The following is a 16,721-nucleotide window of genomic DNA, read 5'->3' on the forward strand; positions in this document are numbered from 1 at the left end:
CCAGCGCCCTCCCTGGCCCAGCGGGTTGCATGGAACTGGAAGGCTGGCCCTTTTTGTAATAGGTCCCATTACACTGGAGTTAAAGCCCTTGTGGAGTGACTGATCACAGCCCATCTCCAGAGCAAACAGTGCTGCATTGAAGAGAGCACTGCATGCACTTGGCCATTTGGTTAGAGACAGTCTGATGGACATGCAAATTCTGGTGGGCAGACATCTCTGCATCTGAGCCCCACTGATCCTTCCTGCTTGGAAAACCCTCCTCTTCCCAGCTCCCCCCAGCCACCTCCATGAAAAGGACAGAGGTCTCAGGGGTTGACTATTTCCCTTGCAGGGCCAAGCAGAGGCAGCCCAATATCAGCCTGAGTAGCCACCAGCACAGCACTTCAGCCCACAGAGAGAGAGAGAGCAGTCTCAGGCTTACCTTGCTCTTAGAGGAAAGGGAAGCAAGAGAGGAAGATGCAGAACCTGGAGCAGAGCAGGCTTTTATGCTGTGTTCCAGAGCCCTGGGGGAAACCAACATTCCTTGCTCATGAAGCATCTGAACACGTAGTAGTTGCTGCTTGCCAAGGACTCGCTGATGATGAAGCCCTTGCCTCTTTCATCTGAAATACTGTGCTCCCGCTTTCTGTCACTGAATATCAGAACAACTCATCTGTGCCGCACCTTCATAAGATCGATCAACTCAGATGTCTCAGGCATGTGCAGAAGGATATTTAGAGTGTGTTTCCGTCCTTTGCCTTATTAGCGGTGAGCGTGGCTATCAGTCATGGTCAAATTCAGTTATGAGCTCACCTCAAGTGCTTTCCTGTCAGGCACTACGGATAACATCAGAGACACATGCTCCCCACAGGTCATTGTAGGACACAGGAGACACTGAGTATGTTCAATCAGAAGGTCAAGACTGCACAAACCCATACGTGAGGTGAAACTCAGCTCTGCAGGGATGCGGCAAATCTCAACAGCAAGGAAGGACCATGCTCCATCCCTGGCAGTGTTCAAGACCAGGTTGGACGAGGCCTTGGGTGATATGAATTAGCGTAAGGCGTCCCTACCCACATCAGGGGGGGTTGGAACTAGATGATCTTAAGGTCCTTTCCAACCCTAACTATTCTATGATTCTATGATTGTGCACCATAAGGAACTTTTCTGCGGGAAGGAGTGATGGCCATGAGCACCTTGCGTATGCTCATCAGGCTCTACCACGGCCTAGTTTTGTGATGAAAGAGATGCCCTCGATCTTCTCTGAGTGAGACCCACACCTGATTTGTGATGTGGAAGAGTTGGGAAAACCCCTGAATTGCAGGCTAACATGAGCCCCGCTGCTGTGGACTTCAGTGGAGACGATGCCCTTTCTCAGGTGTGTCAGGCACACCACAGCTATAGCTTCAGGTGCCGGTTTCATCAAAGAGCAAAACAGGTGAATGAGCGTGTGTGTCTCTTTCAGGAAGGATGCGGCAACTCTTTGATCACCCTCCTAAGTGCTGATTTCCTTGTTTCCAGCAGGTTCCCCACTTCCCAGTTTGAGCCCAGGCCCCTGGTTGGAAGAAGCCTTAGGGCATGGTTTAGTCATCAAGGGGCGTAACTATGGAGATCCCATGGCGAAGACACTTGAAAGAGACCTGCCTGACAGTGGTCTGCTATCCATCGTTTTCAATCTGAGCCTTAGCGGAGGCACTTTCCCTCATGCCTTGGGACCAGCACATTGCCCATCAAAGAAGAGTCCCTGCTCAGTGGGAAGAAGCTCCCTGCTTGAGGAAGGAGAATGCACTGTGACCCCTTGAAATGCCCTCCAAACAGGAGGATTGATAGAGGGTAAAGCTGAAGCAGGGCCAGCCCCAGAGCTGGAGCAGGCAGCTCAGTGCCTGAGGCCTAGTGGAAGCTGAGTCAGATACCCAACATGAAGGGGAATGCACTTTGACTACCTGAAATGCCTTCCAACCAGCAGGACTGAGAGAGGGTAAAGCTGGAGCACGGCTAGCCAAAGAGCTGGAGCAGGCAGCTCAGTGCCTGAGACCTAGTGGAACGTGAGTGAGATAACTCAACAGGAAGGAGAATCCACATGTTCTCTGGGCACCTAATCCAGTGCTTCAAGACAGCCTGAGAATCAATCAGTGGTCCAAAGCAGCCCCTGCTCTCTGCTTTTTGCAAGCTGGGCCATGCTCAAAGGCCTGCTCGGCTTGGAGGAGCCCAGAGAACTAGCCACAAGGCAAGGCAGCAGAGAGGAGTGGCTCCAGTGCCCCGTGGGACCTGAACGTCCTGGGGGAAGATGGGCTCCTCTGGAGCAGGAGAAGCAAGGCACCCTGGAGCCAGGCTGAAGAAAAGCTTGTCTGCATTGGCCAGGATTCGAATGTGGGCCAAATGCTTGGAAGGCAGCTGTGCTCTCGACTATACCACCAATGCTCATGGGAGCATTACTGCCTCCTGCTCCTCCACTTGCCAATCTGCCTGCCTCACTCTGTCAGGTCACAAAGTGACCTGTCTACTGCTCCTCCACATAAGCGCCTGGCCAGTCCCTTCCAGTCGTCCTTCCAGTCCCCTGCATGCAAAGGACCTCAAGCTGCTGGGATGTCTGTGTTTGGTCCCTGGGAGTGACATCTTGGATGCGGACACTCTCGCTGCTGGGTGCTGGTAACAGTGCCTCTCTCAGACTACGTTCATTCCTGTACCAGCTCTGCATGTACTATGCATGTGGATGTGCCTTTGTGGCTATGCACCTTTGGTGGTATAATCGCAGACAAAACCCAGCCAGCTGCTCACTTCTTCCCAGACTCTGGGGGATGGATGCAGAGAGCTGAAAACAGGATGGGTCATGACTTTGAAAAACACAGCTTAGCAAAAACTCCTACGGGCAAACCAGGCTTACCTTGGCAGGGGAGTCGGGGCATAGAGGGTGTGGAAATTGCTTCTCTTCTGCTTTGCTGAACCTCCTACTGAGGTGGAGAGGGATCTGGAGTCAGGGACTGCTCTTGGTGGCCTGGGAATACCACCAGGTGAAGCAGAATGGGAAAAGGGAAGCTCTTTCTGTGGACCTTGTCCTTTGGAAACGGGCCCTTCTCTGTGCCTCCCCAAACCCTGCAGACATCTTCCCTGGTCTCTCTTCTGTGCCCCTGCATTTGCTCCTTCTGATTAAAGACTATGTGCAGCATATCTGGAGTCTCGTGGTTGGTTGTTCTCCTCCTCCCTCACTTACCTGCTGTGCAAGGAGAGATCTGCTGTCTCTCATGACAGACAAGCATGGACTACTGCCATGTAGCAGCTGGAGCTGCTACATTAGCTGGAGCTCCCTGAATTGATCGAGGATCAAAAATAAACAAGTTGACAAAGAGAAACAGAAAAGCCCCAGAGAAACTGAGCGAGGAAGAAGCAGTGGACAGAGTTGGATCTGTGGCTACTGCCAGAGGTATTGGTGGTCAAAGACGGGAAAAGGTTGCTCAGGGAGCAGAAGATTCTCCATCTTTGGAGATGTCTAACGTAGAACCAGACAAGGCCAGGAAAAACGTCCCCTGCTTGACCTGGACCTGGACTTTGTGATCTCCACCTCAGGTGTTGCGTGATTTGGTGAGAAACTGCTGGATGCCCCCATGCAGGAACAGCCAACAAGTGCAACAAGTGCACAGAGGGTGCAGGGGCCAATGATCCAGATCAGAGTGCGTGACACAACTGACCCAGCAGCAAAAGCAAGGCTGTCAAGGTGTAAGCATGCTGAGCAAGCCCTGAGGGAGCCAAAACCTTGCTCAAGGTCCCACTGAGATTTGAACTCAGATCGCTGGATTCAGAGTCCAGAGTGCTCACCATTACACCATGGGACCTCTGGGCGTATGCTCCATAGGTCTTTCCCCTGCAGCCACCCTGGCTGAGACATATGCTCCTGGCTCAGCCTGCCAGTCTTTCCATCTCCCTGGCCATCAGTCATCAAGGGCAGCATTCTTTCAGGGACACTGGGCACTTTTCACTCACAGAAGAGGAAGTGGCACAGCATTTTGTGCAAGCCTCGCATACCCTCTCTCAAAAGACACAGGCTGGTATCCCCGGAGAATCTTCCTGTTGCCTGATGAAAACTGCTGAAGACCTTTCCAGCTTAACATCCTCATCACTCATACCTCAAAGCGGACATTCACAGCCCAGTGATCGGTGGTTCAGTGCGTGCACTTGTGGGATCTGCTGGCGTCTTCCCCTTTCAACTCCGCATGCGGGACAGCCTCTCAATCTGCCACTCTAAGTCATGGCCTGTCCTGTTTCTCACTTTGTAGCTCCTACTAAGCAGCCTTTGCCCAGATATCCTTACTCTCAGTTGCACTCCGAGACAAGCTCCTGACCTTGACGAATGAGGCAATCATGACAGGGGACAGCGGACGTGCTTCAACTGCAAGACCAACTAGTAGGAGGACCCAAAGCAGTTTGTTATGGGTTGCACAAGCTGGGCTGCCTTCCTCTGCTGGGACAGTCTAGGCTGACTTCAAACCCTGTCCTTTCTTCCAGGGACACACTGTCCCCTTGCGCCCCAGACTGGCCTCTCCCTCATGGAGAACACTGGTTGCTCTCCTGAGATGGCTCCAGACTCAGGTGCATTTTGCTGTGATCCTGAGCAGAGGCACTTTCCTTCATGCCTTGGGACCAGCACATTGCCCACCAAAGAAGAGTTCGTGCACACAGTGGGAAGAAGCTCCCTGCTTGAGGAAGGAGCATGCACTGTGACTCCCTTAAATGCCTTTCAACCTGCAGGATTTAGAGAAGGGAAAGTGGAATCAGGGCTAGCCCCAGAGCTGGAGCAGGCAGCTCATTGCCTGAGCCCTAGTGGAACTTGAGTGAGATACCCAACGTGAAGAGGAATCCACTGATAAGCAGTTAGACTCCACAACTCGTTAAAGTTGTAATGTAGGTATTCTTTATTCAGCGCTGAGGAGCATGGGGGATCGCTCCTCTAAAACCATGCACACCTTTCCTTTGCCACTCTGTTTGTTTACATTACATATAATGGTTACAGAAACATGAGATTGCTTCACGCCCTATACATATGCAAAACCTATTCCCATCTAGTATTATAATCAGTTTTCTGGCATTTGTCCCATTGATGCGCTTGCGCAGTGCCTCCAGGGCGTGGATTTTAGGGGGTCGTGAGCATGAAGGCCTGTAGTTCTTCTTCATCACCGAGAGTTACCTCCTTCTTTCACGCAGACTCAGTAGGGTTTCGGCTCCTATTGAAACCTCAGGTTCGGTGCAAGCCGGTTTTACGTATCTTAAAGTAGAAACTTGTCAAACTTGAAAATTCTGTTACTGTTATCTTTGGTTCCTTTTCTTTCTATGGATACTATTTAAACAAGAATGTCCTAAATGTTCATTACACAAGTTATGAATCTTATCTACCACAATTCTGCCTAGCAGCTACTACTACAATTCTGCTTCACAGTTCTAGCAATTTTGACTCCTACAGTTCTGCTTCACCAAGCACAATGACTGTTTAAGCAAGCAGGCACAATGTTAACCCTTTATTTCCAGGTATCAGCACGTGTTCTCTGGGCACCTGCTCCAGTGCTTCAAGACAGCCTGAGAATCAATCAGTGGTCCAAAGCAGCCCCTGAATTCTGCTTTTTGCAAGCTGGGCCATGCTCAAAGCCTGGCTGGTCCCTGCTCAGCTTGGAGGAGCCCAGAGAAATAGCCACAAGGCAGGGCTGCAGTGGGGAGTGGCTCCAGAGTCCCATGGGACCTGAACGTCCTAAGGGAAGGTGGGTTCTTCTGGAACAGGAGAAGCAAGGCACCCTGAAGCCAGGCTGAAGAAAAGCTTGTCTGCATTGTCCAGGAATCAAATGTGGGACAAGTGCTTGGAAGGCAGCTGTGCTCTCAATGATACCATCAATGCCCATGGGGCCACGACTGCCTCCTGCTCCCCCACTTGCCAATCTGCCTGCCTCACTCTGCTAGTTCACAGAGTGACCTCTCTACTGCTCCTCCACATCAGTGCGTGGTCAGCCTTCTCCTTCCAATCCCCAGTATGCAAAGGACCTCAAGCTGCTGGGATGTCTGTGTTTGTCCCCTGGGAGTGACATCTTGGATGTGGACACTTTTGCTGCTGGGTGCTAGTAACAGTGCCTCTCTCAGACTACATTCATTCCTTTACCAGCTGTACATGTAGTACGCACGTGGATTTGCCTTTGTGGCTACGCACCTCTGGTGGCATAATCACAGACAAAAGCCAGCCAGCTGCTCACTCCTTCCCAGACTCCGGGGGTCGGATACAGAGAGCTGAAAACAGGATGGGTCATGACTTTGAAAAACACAGCTTAGCAAAAACTCCTACGGGCAAACCAGGCTTACCTTGGCAGGGGAGTCGGGGCATAGAGGGTGTGGAAATCGTTGCAGATTAAAACAGATTCATGTAGTGAGAAACAGAAACACCAACATAAAACACCGTCTTTCCTCACCCCTGTCCAAAGGTCTGTTTTACACATTCACGCCACATTCCTTTCCCTGACTTGTACTCCCACCTTGTGCAGCCCTAGCCTTATTGCTACCTGAGAGCCCAGGGCTGCCCCTGACACCATGCAGCTTGCCATAGCCCGAGAAACCCCTTTTCTCTGTGCCTGGAGCCATTCCTGTCCTGCCCAACACTGCTGGCCAGAGCATGCAGCAGGCAGGCAGAGGAGGGAAAAGCAAAAGGCAGACAGAGAGGGCCAGCACGGGGATGCAGATGTGAGCACGCTAAAGTGTCCTTTCCACTGCCCTTTCCTTCTTTATTCCTGCTGAGAATCTCTCTGAGGTTCTTTCTCCCTTGCAGTGCTTTCCCCAGCCTCGGTGGCATGGCTACAGGGAATCGACCATGTGCCAGCAATGTGGGTTTCTCTCCTCTTTCTGTAGGCTCTTCCTGCATGTGCTTCTCAGAGTTTACTTTTTCCTTTAGCTGCTAAACCACGCAGGCAGGCTACCAGAAGCTCAACCTCTGCCGCTGCTCTAGTAGGGGCAGCTGGGCATGCAACTGAACGAAGACCTCTGGGAAGCCTCTGGCTCTTTTCTGTCCCACCCATCAGGGTCGGTGGAGGCAGGGGATGATGGTCTCCTGATACCACAGCCACCGCCATGTCCTTTTTTGCCAAGTCCACATCTTTCCCAGAACAGGAGGGCACAGATCACACCCACCTCTCATCATCTCACCCTTCAGTTAAATTTGAAAAGCCCCCTTGGAAAAGTTGTTCATTTTTGCCCCTGCTGGGGACTGGTTGGGCAGAATACCCCCATGCCTCCAGCCTCTTAAGTTGTACGCAAGAACCAGCAACAGTTGAGCTCTTTTCACGGCTCATACTCAGCCCAGGTCCATAGTCTTCACCTTAAATGCCTACCTTGTCAATGGGAGCAGAGTTTACCATTCAACCAGGACAAGACCAAGAAGGAAAGGGCTTTAACTGTCTACCTGAGCACCAGGCACACTGTGGAGCTGGAAGCCACTGCAGAAACCTGGTCATTTGGTAGCAGCCCAAAAAGCAGCTGTTCACCGTAGCTGGCAGGATTCGAACCTGCGCGGGGAAACCCCAATGGATTTCTAGTCCATCGCCTTCACCACTCGGCCACAACTACCTGATGCAGCCCTCTTTGCCCCGCTGATCACAGTGCCTGTGCAATGACACCCGGCTGCCGGGGAGTTTCAGGGCAATGCTCCACTTCCAGATTTGTAGCCGGAACTTTCACTGCACGTGTAATGAGTCAAAGACCTCTCTGTGTTATCTCAAGGCATCCTGGAGGCCCTGACTGACCCTGTTCAGGAGCCGGCACTGCAGGGACATCCTGGAACTGGGTGCAACACCGTCCCTGGCAGCTAAGAGCTGAGACAACTTCATGTCGCTTGCAGCTTATGGCCTATGGAACACTGGAGAAAAAGGAGCCTCTCAGAACTGGACTCTCTGTCTGAAGGGGACAAAGCTACTCAAACCTTTTCTAGTTCAACCGTTGCTTAAAGCAAAACAAGCTACAGTCCTTCCTCTGCTGACATTCAGAAAACAATCTGCATGGTGAGGCTGTCTGTGGGATTTGTGTTAGCGCAGTGTTTACAGGCTTCCCTGCACTTCAACCTACAAAAGGACCTCGAGTCCATCTCTCAGAGCAGCTGAGAGCAATTGTGATGACAAAGGCAGAAATGCCTTTGAGGAAGCAGAACTTTTGGAGGATTGAGGCTATGAGCTCTGGCAACGCTGGCTTGCCTGCATCCAGGACACTGTGTCCTCTGAAGTCCACAGCAGCGTGACTCATGTTAGCCTGCAATTCAGGGGTTTTTCCCAACTTCCACATCACAATGACTCCCAGCTGCTCTAGGAGACTGATCCGATGTCCCTTTGTAATTTGAAATGCATGGAACTGGCCACCCCATCCCTGACCCAGAACAATGGGCTGTGAGTTTCCGGCTCCCTTCCCCACACCTCTCCTCAAAAGCATGTCATCCAGGCATCTGGTGTCTGGGACTCCCTTGCTGAGCAAAACAGGTCAATTTGGGTGTGGGTTTCACTCAGGGAAGATCGCGGGCGTCTCTTTCATCACAAAACCAGGCCGCGGTAGAGCCTGATGAACTTAAGCAATGTGCTCGTGGCTATCACTCCTTCCCGCAGAGAATTTCCTCATAGTGCACAATGGTCCTTTCTTGCTGTTGAGGGTACAGAGGTGAGACTGTCCGGCCTGCAGTTCCCCAGGTCTTCCTTTTTTCCTTTTATATATCTGGGGGTGGGGGTGCGTATTTCCCATTTTCCAGCCACTGGGTATCTTACAACTTTGCTATTTGGACGGATAGCGGCTTAGCAACTTCCTCTGACAGTTCCTGCAGGACTCTCGGGTGCATCTCCTCAGTTCCCAAAGGACTGGTGCACTTTCAAGTTCCTGACATGGTCTTGAACTTCCATCTTCTTCATGTTGGTCACAGCCAGGCCTCTCGTTTGGCTCACCTAAAGCGTGGGGCTACAACTTCTTTCACCTTCCTTTGCTGTTCTATGTACCTGAAGAATGCCTTCTAGTTGTTTTTCATGGCCCCAGACAACTTCAGCACCTGCAATGCTTTGGTTTTCCTGATGCCCTCCATAGACGCCCATGACTTTCCCTGTAGTCTGCCCAGGATGTGTATCCCTGCCTTCACTGCCTGTGCATCTTTGGTATGTTTTTAGTTTTGTTTAGTTTGGTTAGGTTTGGTTTGGTTCAGTTTGGCTAAGAGGCCTTGCCTTCCCCAAGCTAGCCTCCTGCTTCCCGTCGGACTTCTTGCATCTTAGGATTTCTAGAGGCTCCAGAAAAACATCTTTCAATATGTCCCAGGTCTCAGCATCCTTTCTCTCTGAGGCCGTTTTCCAAGGGATCGCACACGGTAGCGCCTTAAACAGCCAAGAGCTTGCCTTTCTACAGTGTAGGGTCCTGACTCTACTTTTTACCTACTCTATACCTCTCAAGGCTGAGAATTCTACCAAGAGATGACTGCTGCTGACCAGGCTACCTCCTGTCTTGACCGTTTTCGTAAGTTCTTCTGCACTAGAAAGGAGCAGGTTTAGCTGTGTCTCTCCTGTGGTCGAATTCTCCATCACTTCTACTAGGAAGTCATTCACGACAGACTCCAGTAGTTTCCTGGACTGCTTTTGGTTGGCTGTGTCACTTTGTCAGTAGACGTCTTGGTGGTTGAAGTACCTTGTCAGGATCAGGACCTAAGAAGAGGCGATGCTTCCTAAGGCTTTGCCACAGACAGTTTTTACTGCCCACAAGCTCAGGTAACAAAGGGAGATTGAAAATGACAGATAGCAGACCACTGTCAGGCAGCTCTTTCAAGTGACTTCTCCATAGTTACGCCCCTTGATGACTAAACCGTGCCCTAAGGCTTCTTCCAACCAGGGGCCTGGGCTCAAACTGGGAAGTGGGGAACCTGCTGGAAACAAGGAAATCAGCATTTAGGAGGGTGATCAAAGAGTTGCCGCATCCTTCCTGAAAGAGACACACACGCTCATTCACCTGTTTTGCTCTTTGATGAAACCGGCACCTGAAGCTATGAGCTGTGGTGTGCCTGACACACCTGAGAAAGGGCATCGTCTCCACTGAAGTCCACAGCAGCGGGGCTCATGTTAACCTGCAATTCAGGGGTTTTCCCAACTCTTCCACATCACAAATCGGTGTGGGTCTCACTCAGAGAAGATCGAGGGCATCTCTTTCATCACAAAACTAGGCCGTGGTAGAGCCTGATGAGCATACGCAAGGTGCTCATGGCCATCACTCCTTCCCGCAGAAAAGTTCCTTATGGTGCACAATCATAGAATCATAGAATCATAGAATAGTTAGCGTTGGAAAGGACCTTAAGATCATCTAGTTCCAACCCCCCTGCTGGGGGTAGGGACACCTTACGCTAAATCATATCACCCAAGGCCTCGTCCAACCTGGTCTTGAACACTGCCAGGGATGGAGCATGGTCCTTCCTTGCTGTTGAGATTTGCTGCATCCCTGCAGAGCTGAGTTTCACCTCACGTATGGGTTTGTGCAGTCTTGACCTTCTGATTGAACATACTCAGTGTCTTCTGTGTCCTACAATGACCTGTGGGGAGCATGTGTCTCCGATGTTATCCGTAGTGCCTGACAGGAAAGCACTTGAGGTGAGCTCATAACTGAATTTGACCATGACTGATAGCCACGCTCACCGCTAATAAGGCAAAGGACGGAAACACACTCTAAATATCCTTCTGCACATGCCTGAGACATCTGAGTTGATCGATCTTATGAAGGTGCGGCACAGATAAGTTGTTCTGATATTCAGTGACAGAAAGCGGGAGCACAGTATTTCAGATGAAAGAGGCAAGGGCTTCATCATCAGCGAGTCCTTGGCAAGCAGCAACTACTACGTGTTCAGATGCTTCATGAGCAAGGAATGTTGGTTTCCCCCAGGGCTCTGGAACACAGCATAAAAGCCTGCTCTGCTCCAGGCTCTGCATCTTCCTCTCTTGCTTCCCTTTCCTCTAAGAGCAAGGTAAGCCTGAGACTGCTCTCTCTCTCTCTGTGGGCTGAAGTGCTGTGCTGGTGGCTACTCAGGCTGATATTGGGCTGCCTCTGCTTGGCCCTGCAAGGGAAATAGTCAACCCCTGAGACCTCTGTCTTTTTCATGGAGGTGGCTGGGGGGAGCTGGGAAGAGGAGGGTTTTCCAAGCAGGAAGGATCAGTGGGGCTCAGATGCAGAGATGTCTGCCCACCAGAATTTGCATGTCCATCAGACTGTCTCTAACCAAATGGCCAAGTGCATGCAGTGCTCTCTTCAATGCAGCACTGTTTGCTCTGGAGATGGGCTGTGATCAGTCACTCCACAAGGGCTTTAACTCCAGTGTAATGGGACCTATTACAAAAAGGGCCAGCCTTCCAGTTCCATGCAACCCGCTGGGCCAGGGAGGGCGCTGGAAGTTGTAGAGTCGCTGCGTGTATTTAAAACAAGATCTGCCCACAGAGAGAGATGAAGAAGACAAGGACATGCTAATATTGAGGTTTGTGCTCCCTGCCTGCTCTGTGTTTCAGCTTTGCCTCGCTCACCGAGAGATGTCTTGCTTCAGACCATGTCCCCCACGCCCCTGCGGCACCTCTGGCCCAACGCCACTTGCAAGCAGTTGCAGTGAACCCTGCATCTCCCGCTGCGCTGACTCGACGGTGTTCATTGAGGCCTCCCCAGTGGTGGTGACCCTGCCGGGCCCCATCCTCACCTCTTTCCCGCAGAGCACAGCCGTGGGATCCTCTCTGTCAGCTGCTGTTGGGAGCTCCCTCAGCACTGGCGGGGTTCCCATCTCTTCTGGGGGCTCCCTTGGTCTCGGGGGCTCAGGCCTGTGTCTGCCTCCCCCCCGCTGCAGTCTGAACTGCTGAAGCTGGCGGATCATCCCCTTTGGAGCCGGAAGGAGGACGTGCACCCTGCATGAGCAGGAGCGTGGCCACGGCTTCCAGATGGGCTGCGTGTCCTCTTCCCACCTGGCAGGAGGGTCCTGTGCCCACTGCTCCTCACTGCTGGACGAGCCTCGCACTGCCTTCTCTGTCTCTGCTTTGCTCTGAGCCCCTAAGAGAAAGGGCTCCTTCTCTTCTGCTTTGCTGAACCTCCTACTGAGGTGGAGAGGGATCTGGAGTCAGGGACTGCTCTTGGTGGCCTGGGAATACCACCAGGTGAAGCAGAATGGGAAAAGGGAAGCTCTTTCTGTGGACCTTGTCCTTTGGAAACGGGCCCTTCTCTGTGCCTCCCCAAACCCTGCAGACATCTTCCCTGGTCTCTCTTCTGTGCCCCTGCATTTGCTCCTTCTGATTAAAGACTATGTGCAGCATATCTGGAGTCTCGTGGTTGGTTGTTCTCCTCCTCCCTCACTTACCTGCTGTGCAAGGAGAGATCTGCTGTCTCTCATGACAGACAAGCATGGACTACTGCCATGTTTAGCTGGAGCTCCCTGAATTGATCGAGGATCAAAAATAAACAAGTTGACAAAGAGAAACAGAAAAGCCCCAGAGAAACTGAGCGAGGAAGAAGCAGTGGACAGAGTTGGATCTGTGGCTACTGCCAGAGGTATTGGTGGTCAAAGACGGGAAAAGGTTGCTCAGGGAGTAGAAGATTCTCCATCTTTGGAGATGTCTAACGTAGAACCAGACAAGGCCAGGAAAAACGTCCCCTGCTTGACCTGGACCTGGACTTTGTGATCTCCACCTCAGGTGTTGCGTGATTTGGTGAGAAACTGCTGGATGCCCCCATGCAGGAACAGCCAACAAGTGCAACAAGTGCACAGAGGGTGCAGGGGCCAATGATCCAGATCAGAGTGCGTGACACAACTGACCCAGCAGCAAAAGCAAGGCTGTCAAGGTGTAAGCATGCTGAGCAAGCCCTGAGGGAGCCAAAACCTTGCTCAAGGTCCCACTGAGATTTGAACTCAGATCGCTGGATTCAGAGTCCAGAGTGCTCACCATTACACCATGGGACCTCTGGGCGTATGCTCCATAGGTCTTTCCCCTGCAGCCACCCTGGCTGAGACATATGCTCCTGGCTCAGCCTGCCAGTCTTTCCATCTCCCTGGCCATCAGTCATCAAGGGCAGCATTCTTTCAGGGACACTGGGCACTTTTCACTCACAGAAGAGGAAGTGGCACAGCATTTTGTGCAAGCCTCGCATACCCTCTCTCAAAAGACACAGGCTGGTATCCCCGGAGAATCTTCCTGTTGCCTGATGAAAACTGCTGAAGACCTTTCCAGCTTAACATCCTCATCACTCATACCTCAAAGCGGACATTCACAGCCCAGTGATCGGTGGTTCAGTGCGTGCACTTGTGGGATCTGCTGGCGTCTTCCCCTTTCAACTCCGCATGCGGGACAGCCTCTCAATCTGCCACTCTAAGTCATGGCCTGTCCTGTTTCTCACCTTGTAGCTCCTACTAAGCAGCCTTTGCCCAGATATCCTTACTCTCAGTTGCACTCCGAGACAAGCTCCTGACCTTGACGAATGAGGCAATCATGACAGGGGACAGCGGACGTGCTTCAACTGCAAGACCAACTAGTAGGAGGACCCAAAGCAGTTTGTTATGGGTTGCACAAGCTGGGCTGCCTTCCTCTGCTGGGACAGTCTAGGCTGACTTCAAACCCTGTCCTTTCTTTCAGGGACACACTGTCCCCTTGCGCCCCAGACTGGCCTCTCCCTCATGGAGAACACTGGTTGCTCTCCTGAGATGGCTCCAGACTCAGGTGCATTTTGCTGTGATCCTGAGCAGAGGCACTTTCCTTCATGCCTTGGGACCAGCACATTGCCCACCAAAGAAGAGTTCGTGCACACAGTGGGAAGAAGCTCCCTGCTTGAGGAAGGAGCATGCACTGTGACTCCCTTAAATGCCTTTCAACCTGCAGGATTTAGAGAAGGGAAAGTGGAATCAGGGCTAGCCCCAGAGCTGGAGCAGGCAGCTCATTGCCTGAGCCCTAGTGGAACTTGAGTGAGATACCCAACGTGAAGAGGAATCCACTGATAAGCAGTTAGACTCCACAACTCGTTAAAGTTGTAATGTAGGTATTCTTTATTCAGCGCTGAGGAGCATGGGGGATCGCTCCTCTAAAACCATGCACACCTTTCCTTTGCCACTCTGTTTGTTTACATTACATATAATGGTTACAGAAACATGAGATTGCTTCACGCCCTATACATATGCAAAACCTATTCCCATCTAGTATTATAATCAGTTTTCTGGCATTTGTCCCATTGATGCGCTTGCGCAGTGCCTCCAGGGCGTGGATTTTAGGGGGTCGTGAGCATGAAGGCCTGTAGTTCTTCTTCATCACCGAGAGTTACCTCCTTCTTTCACGCAGACTCAGTAGGGTTTCGGCTCCTATTGAAACCTCAGGTTCGGTGCAAGCCGGTTTTACGTATCTTAAAGTAGAAACTTGTCAAACTTGAAAATTCTGTTACTGTTATCTTTGGTTCCTTTTCTTTCTATGGATACTATTTAAACAAGAATGTCCTAAATGTTCATTACACAAGTTATGAATCTTATCTACCACAATTCTGCCTAGCAGCTACTACTACAATTCTGCTTCACAGTTCTAGCAATTTTGACTCCTACAGTTCTGCTTCACCAAGCACAATGACTGTTTAAGCAAGCAGGCACAATGTTAACCCTTTATTTCCAGGTATCAGCACGTGTTCTCTGGGCACCTGCTCCAGTGCTTCAAGACAGCCTGAGAATCAATCAGTGGTCCAAAGCAGCCCCTGAATTCTGCTTTTTGCAAGCTGGGCCATGCTCAAAGCCTGGCTGGTCCCTGCTCAGCTTGGAGGAGCCCAGAGAAATAGCCACAAGGCAGGGCTGCAGTGGGGAGTGGCTCCAGAGTCCCATGGGACCTGAACGTCCTAAGGGAAGGTGGGTTCTTCTGGAACAGGAGAAGCAAGGCACCCTGAAGCCAGGCTGAAGAAAAGCTTGTCTGCATTGTCCAGGAATCAAATGTGGGACAAGTGCTTGGAAGGCAGCTGTGCTCTCAATGATACCATCAATGCCCATGGGGCCACGACTGCCTCCTGCTCCCCCACTTGCCAATCTGCCTGCCTCACTCTGCTAGTTCACAGAGTGACCTGTCTACTGCTCCTCCACATCAGTGCGTGGTCAGCCTTCTCCTTCCAATCCCCAGTATGCAAAGGACCTCAAGCTGCTGGGATGTCTGTGTTTGTCCCCTGGGAGTGACATCTTGGATGTGGACACTTTTGCTGCTGGGTGCTAGTAACAGTGCCTCTCTCAGACTACATTCATTCCTTTACCAGCTGTACATGTAGTACGCACGTGGATTTGCCTTTGTGGCTACGCACCTCTGGTGGCATAATCACAGACAAAAGCCAGCCAGCTGCTCACTCCTTCCCAGACTCCGGGGGTCGGATACAGAGAGCTGAAAACAGGATGGGTCATGACTTTGAAAAACACAGCTTAGCAAAAACTCCTACGGGCAAACCAGGCTTACCTTGGCAGGGGAGTCGGGGCATAGAGGGTGTGGAAATCGTTGCAGATTAAAACAGATTCATGTAGTGAGAAACAGAAACACCAACATAAAACACCGTCTTTCCTCACCCCTGTCCAAAGGTCTGTTTTACACATTCACGCCACATTCCTTTCCCTGACTTGTACTCCCACCTTGTGCAGCCCTAGCCTTATTGCTACCTGAGAGCCCAGGGCTGCCCCTGACACCATGCAGCTTGCCATAGCCCGAGAAACCCCTTTTCTCTGTGCCTGGAGCCATTCCTGTCCTGCCCAACACTGCTGGCCAGAGCATGCAGCAGGCAGGCAGAGGAGGGAAAAGCAAAAGGCAGACAGAGAGGGCCAGCACGGGGATGCAGATGTGAGCACGCTAAAGTGTCCTTTCCACTGCCCTTTCCTTCTTTATTCCTGCTGAGAATCTCTCTGAGGTTCTTTCTCCCTTGCAGTGCTTTCCCCAGCCTCGGTGGCATGGCTACAGGGAATCGACCATGTGCCAGCAATGTGGGTTTCTCTCCTCTTTCTGTAGGCTCTTCCTGCATGTGCTTCTCAGAGTTTACTTTTTCCTTTAGCTGCTAAACCACGCAGGCAGGCTACCAGAAGCTCAACCTCTGCCGCTGCTCTAGTAGGGGCAGCTGGGCATGCAACTGAATGAAGACCTCTGGGAAGCCTCACCTTAAATGCCTACCTTGTCAATGGAAGCAGAGTTTACCATTCAACCAGGACAAGACCAAGAAGGAAAGGGCTTTAACTGTCTACCTGAGCACCAGGCACACTGTGGAGCTGGAAGCCACTGCAGAAACCTGGTCATTTGGTAGCAGCCCAAAAAGCAGCTGTTCACCGTAGCTGGCAGGATTCGAACCTGCGCGGGGAAACCCCAATGGATTTCTAGTCCATCGCCTTCACCACTCGGCCACAACTACCTGATGCAGATCTCTTTGCCCCGCTGATCACAGTGCCTGTGCAATGACACCTGGCTGCCGGGGAGTTTCAGGGCAATGCTCCACTTCCAGATTTGTAGCCGGGACTTTCACTGCACGTGTAATGAGTCAAAGACCTCTCTGTGTTATCTCAAGGCATCCTGGAGGCCCTGACTAACCCTGTTCAGGAGCCAGCACTGCAGGGACATCCTGGAACTGGGTGCAACACCGTCCCTGGCAGCTAAGAGCTGAGACAACTTCATGTCGCTTGCAGCTTATGGCCTATGGAACACTGGAGAAAAAGGAGCCTCTCAGAACTGGACTCTCTGTCTGAAGGGGACAAAGCTACTCAAACCTTT

At 51.6% G+C, this 16,721-nt stretch overlaps 1 long non-coding RNA gene and 4 other non-coding genes across 5 annotated transcripts; 1 reads left to right on the forward strand and 4 right to left on the reverse strand.

Annotated features, from left to right (window-relative positions):
• Positions 1-3,737: 3,737 nt before the first annotated feature.
• On the reverse strand, positions 3,738-3,809 carry TRNAQ-CUG (transfer RNA glutamine (anticodon CUG)). The gene has a single exon. It is a non-coding gene; the product is annotated as a tRNA-Gln (tRNA).
• A 2,831-nt stretch (positions 3,810-6,640) lies between these two features.
• LOC133266199 (uncharacterized) lies at positions 6,641-12,695 on the forward strand. Its single transcript, XR_009742282.1, has 3 exons — positions 6,641-7,997; positions 10,882-10,963; positions 11,499-12,695. It is a non-coding gene; the product is annotated as an uncharacterized LOC133266199 (long non-coding RNA).
• Positions 7,485-7,566, reverse strand: TRNAS-AGA (transfer RNA serine (anticodon AGA)). Its single transcript has one exon. It is a non-coding gene; the product is annotated as a tRNA-Ser (tRNA).
• Positions 12,696-12,856: 161 nt separating the features above from the next.
• TRNAQ-CUG (transfer RNA glutamine (anticodon CUG)) lies at positions 12,857-12,928 on the reverse strand. The gene has a single exon. It is a non-coding gene; the product is annotated as a tRNA-Gln (tRNA).
• A 3,355-nt stretch (positions 12,929-16,283) lies between these two features.
• TRNAS-AGA (transfer RNA serine (anticodon AGA)) lies at positions 16,284-16,365 on the reverse strand. The gene has a single exon. It is a non-coding gene; the product is annotated as a tRNA-Ser (tRNA).
• Between the last annotated feature and the right edge of the window lie 356 nt (positions 16,366-16,721).

Source organism: Pezoporus flaviventris, unplaced genomic scaffold (genome assembly GCF_033815535.1).
Source record: "Pezoporus flaviventris isolate CSIRO_AGI_PZ_B2104156 unplaced genomic scaffold, CSIRO_AGI_Pfla_v1 ptg000006l, whole genome shotgun sequence".
NCBI lineage: Eukaryota > Metazoa > Chordata > Aves > Psittaciformes > Psittacidae > Pezoporus > Pezoporus flaviventris.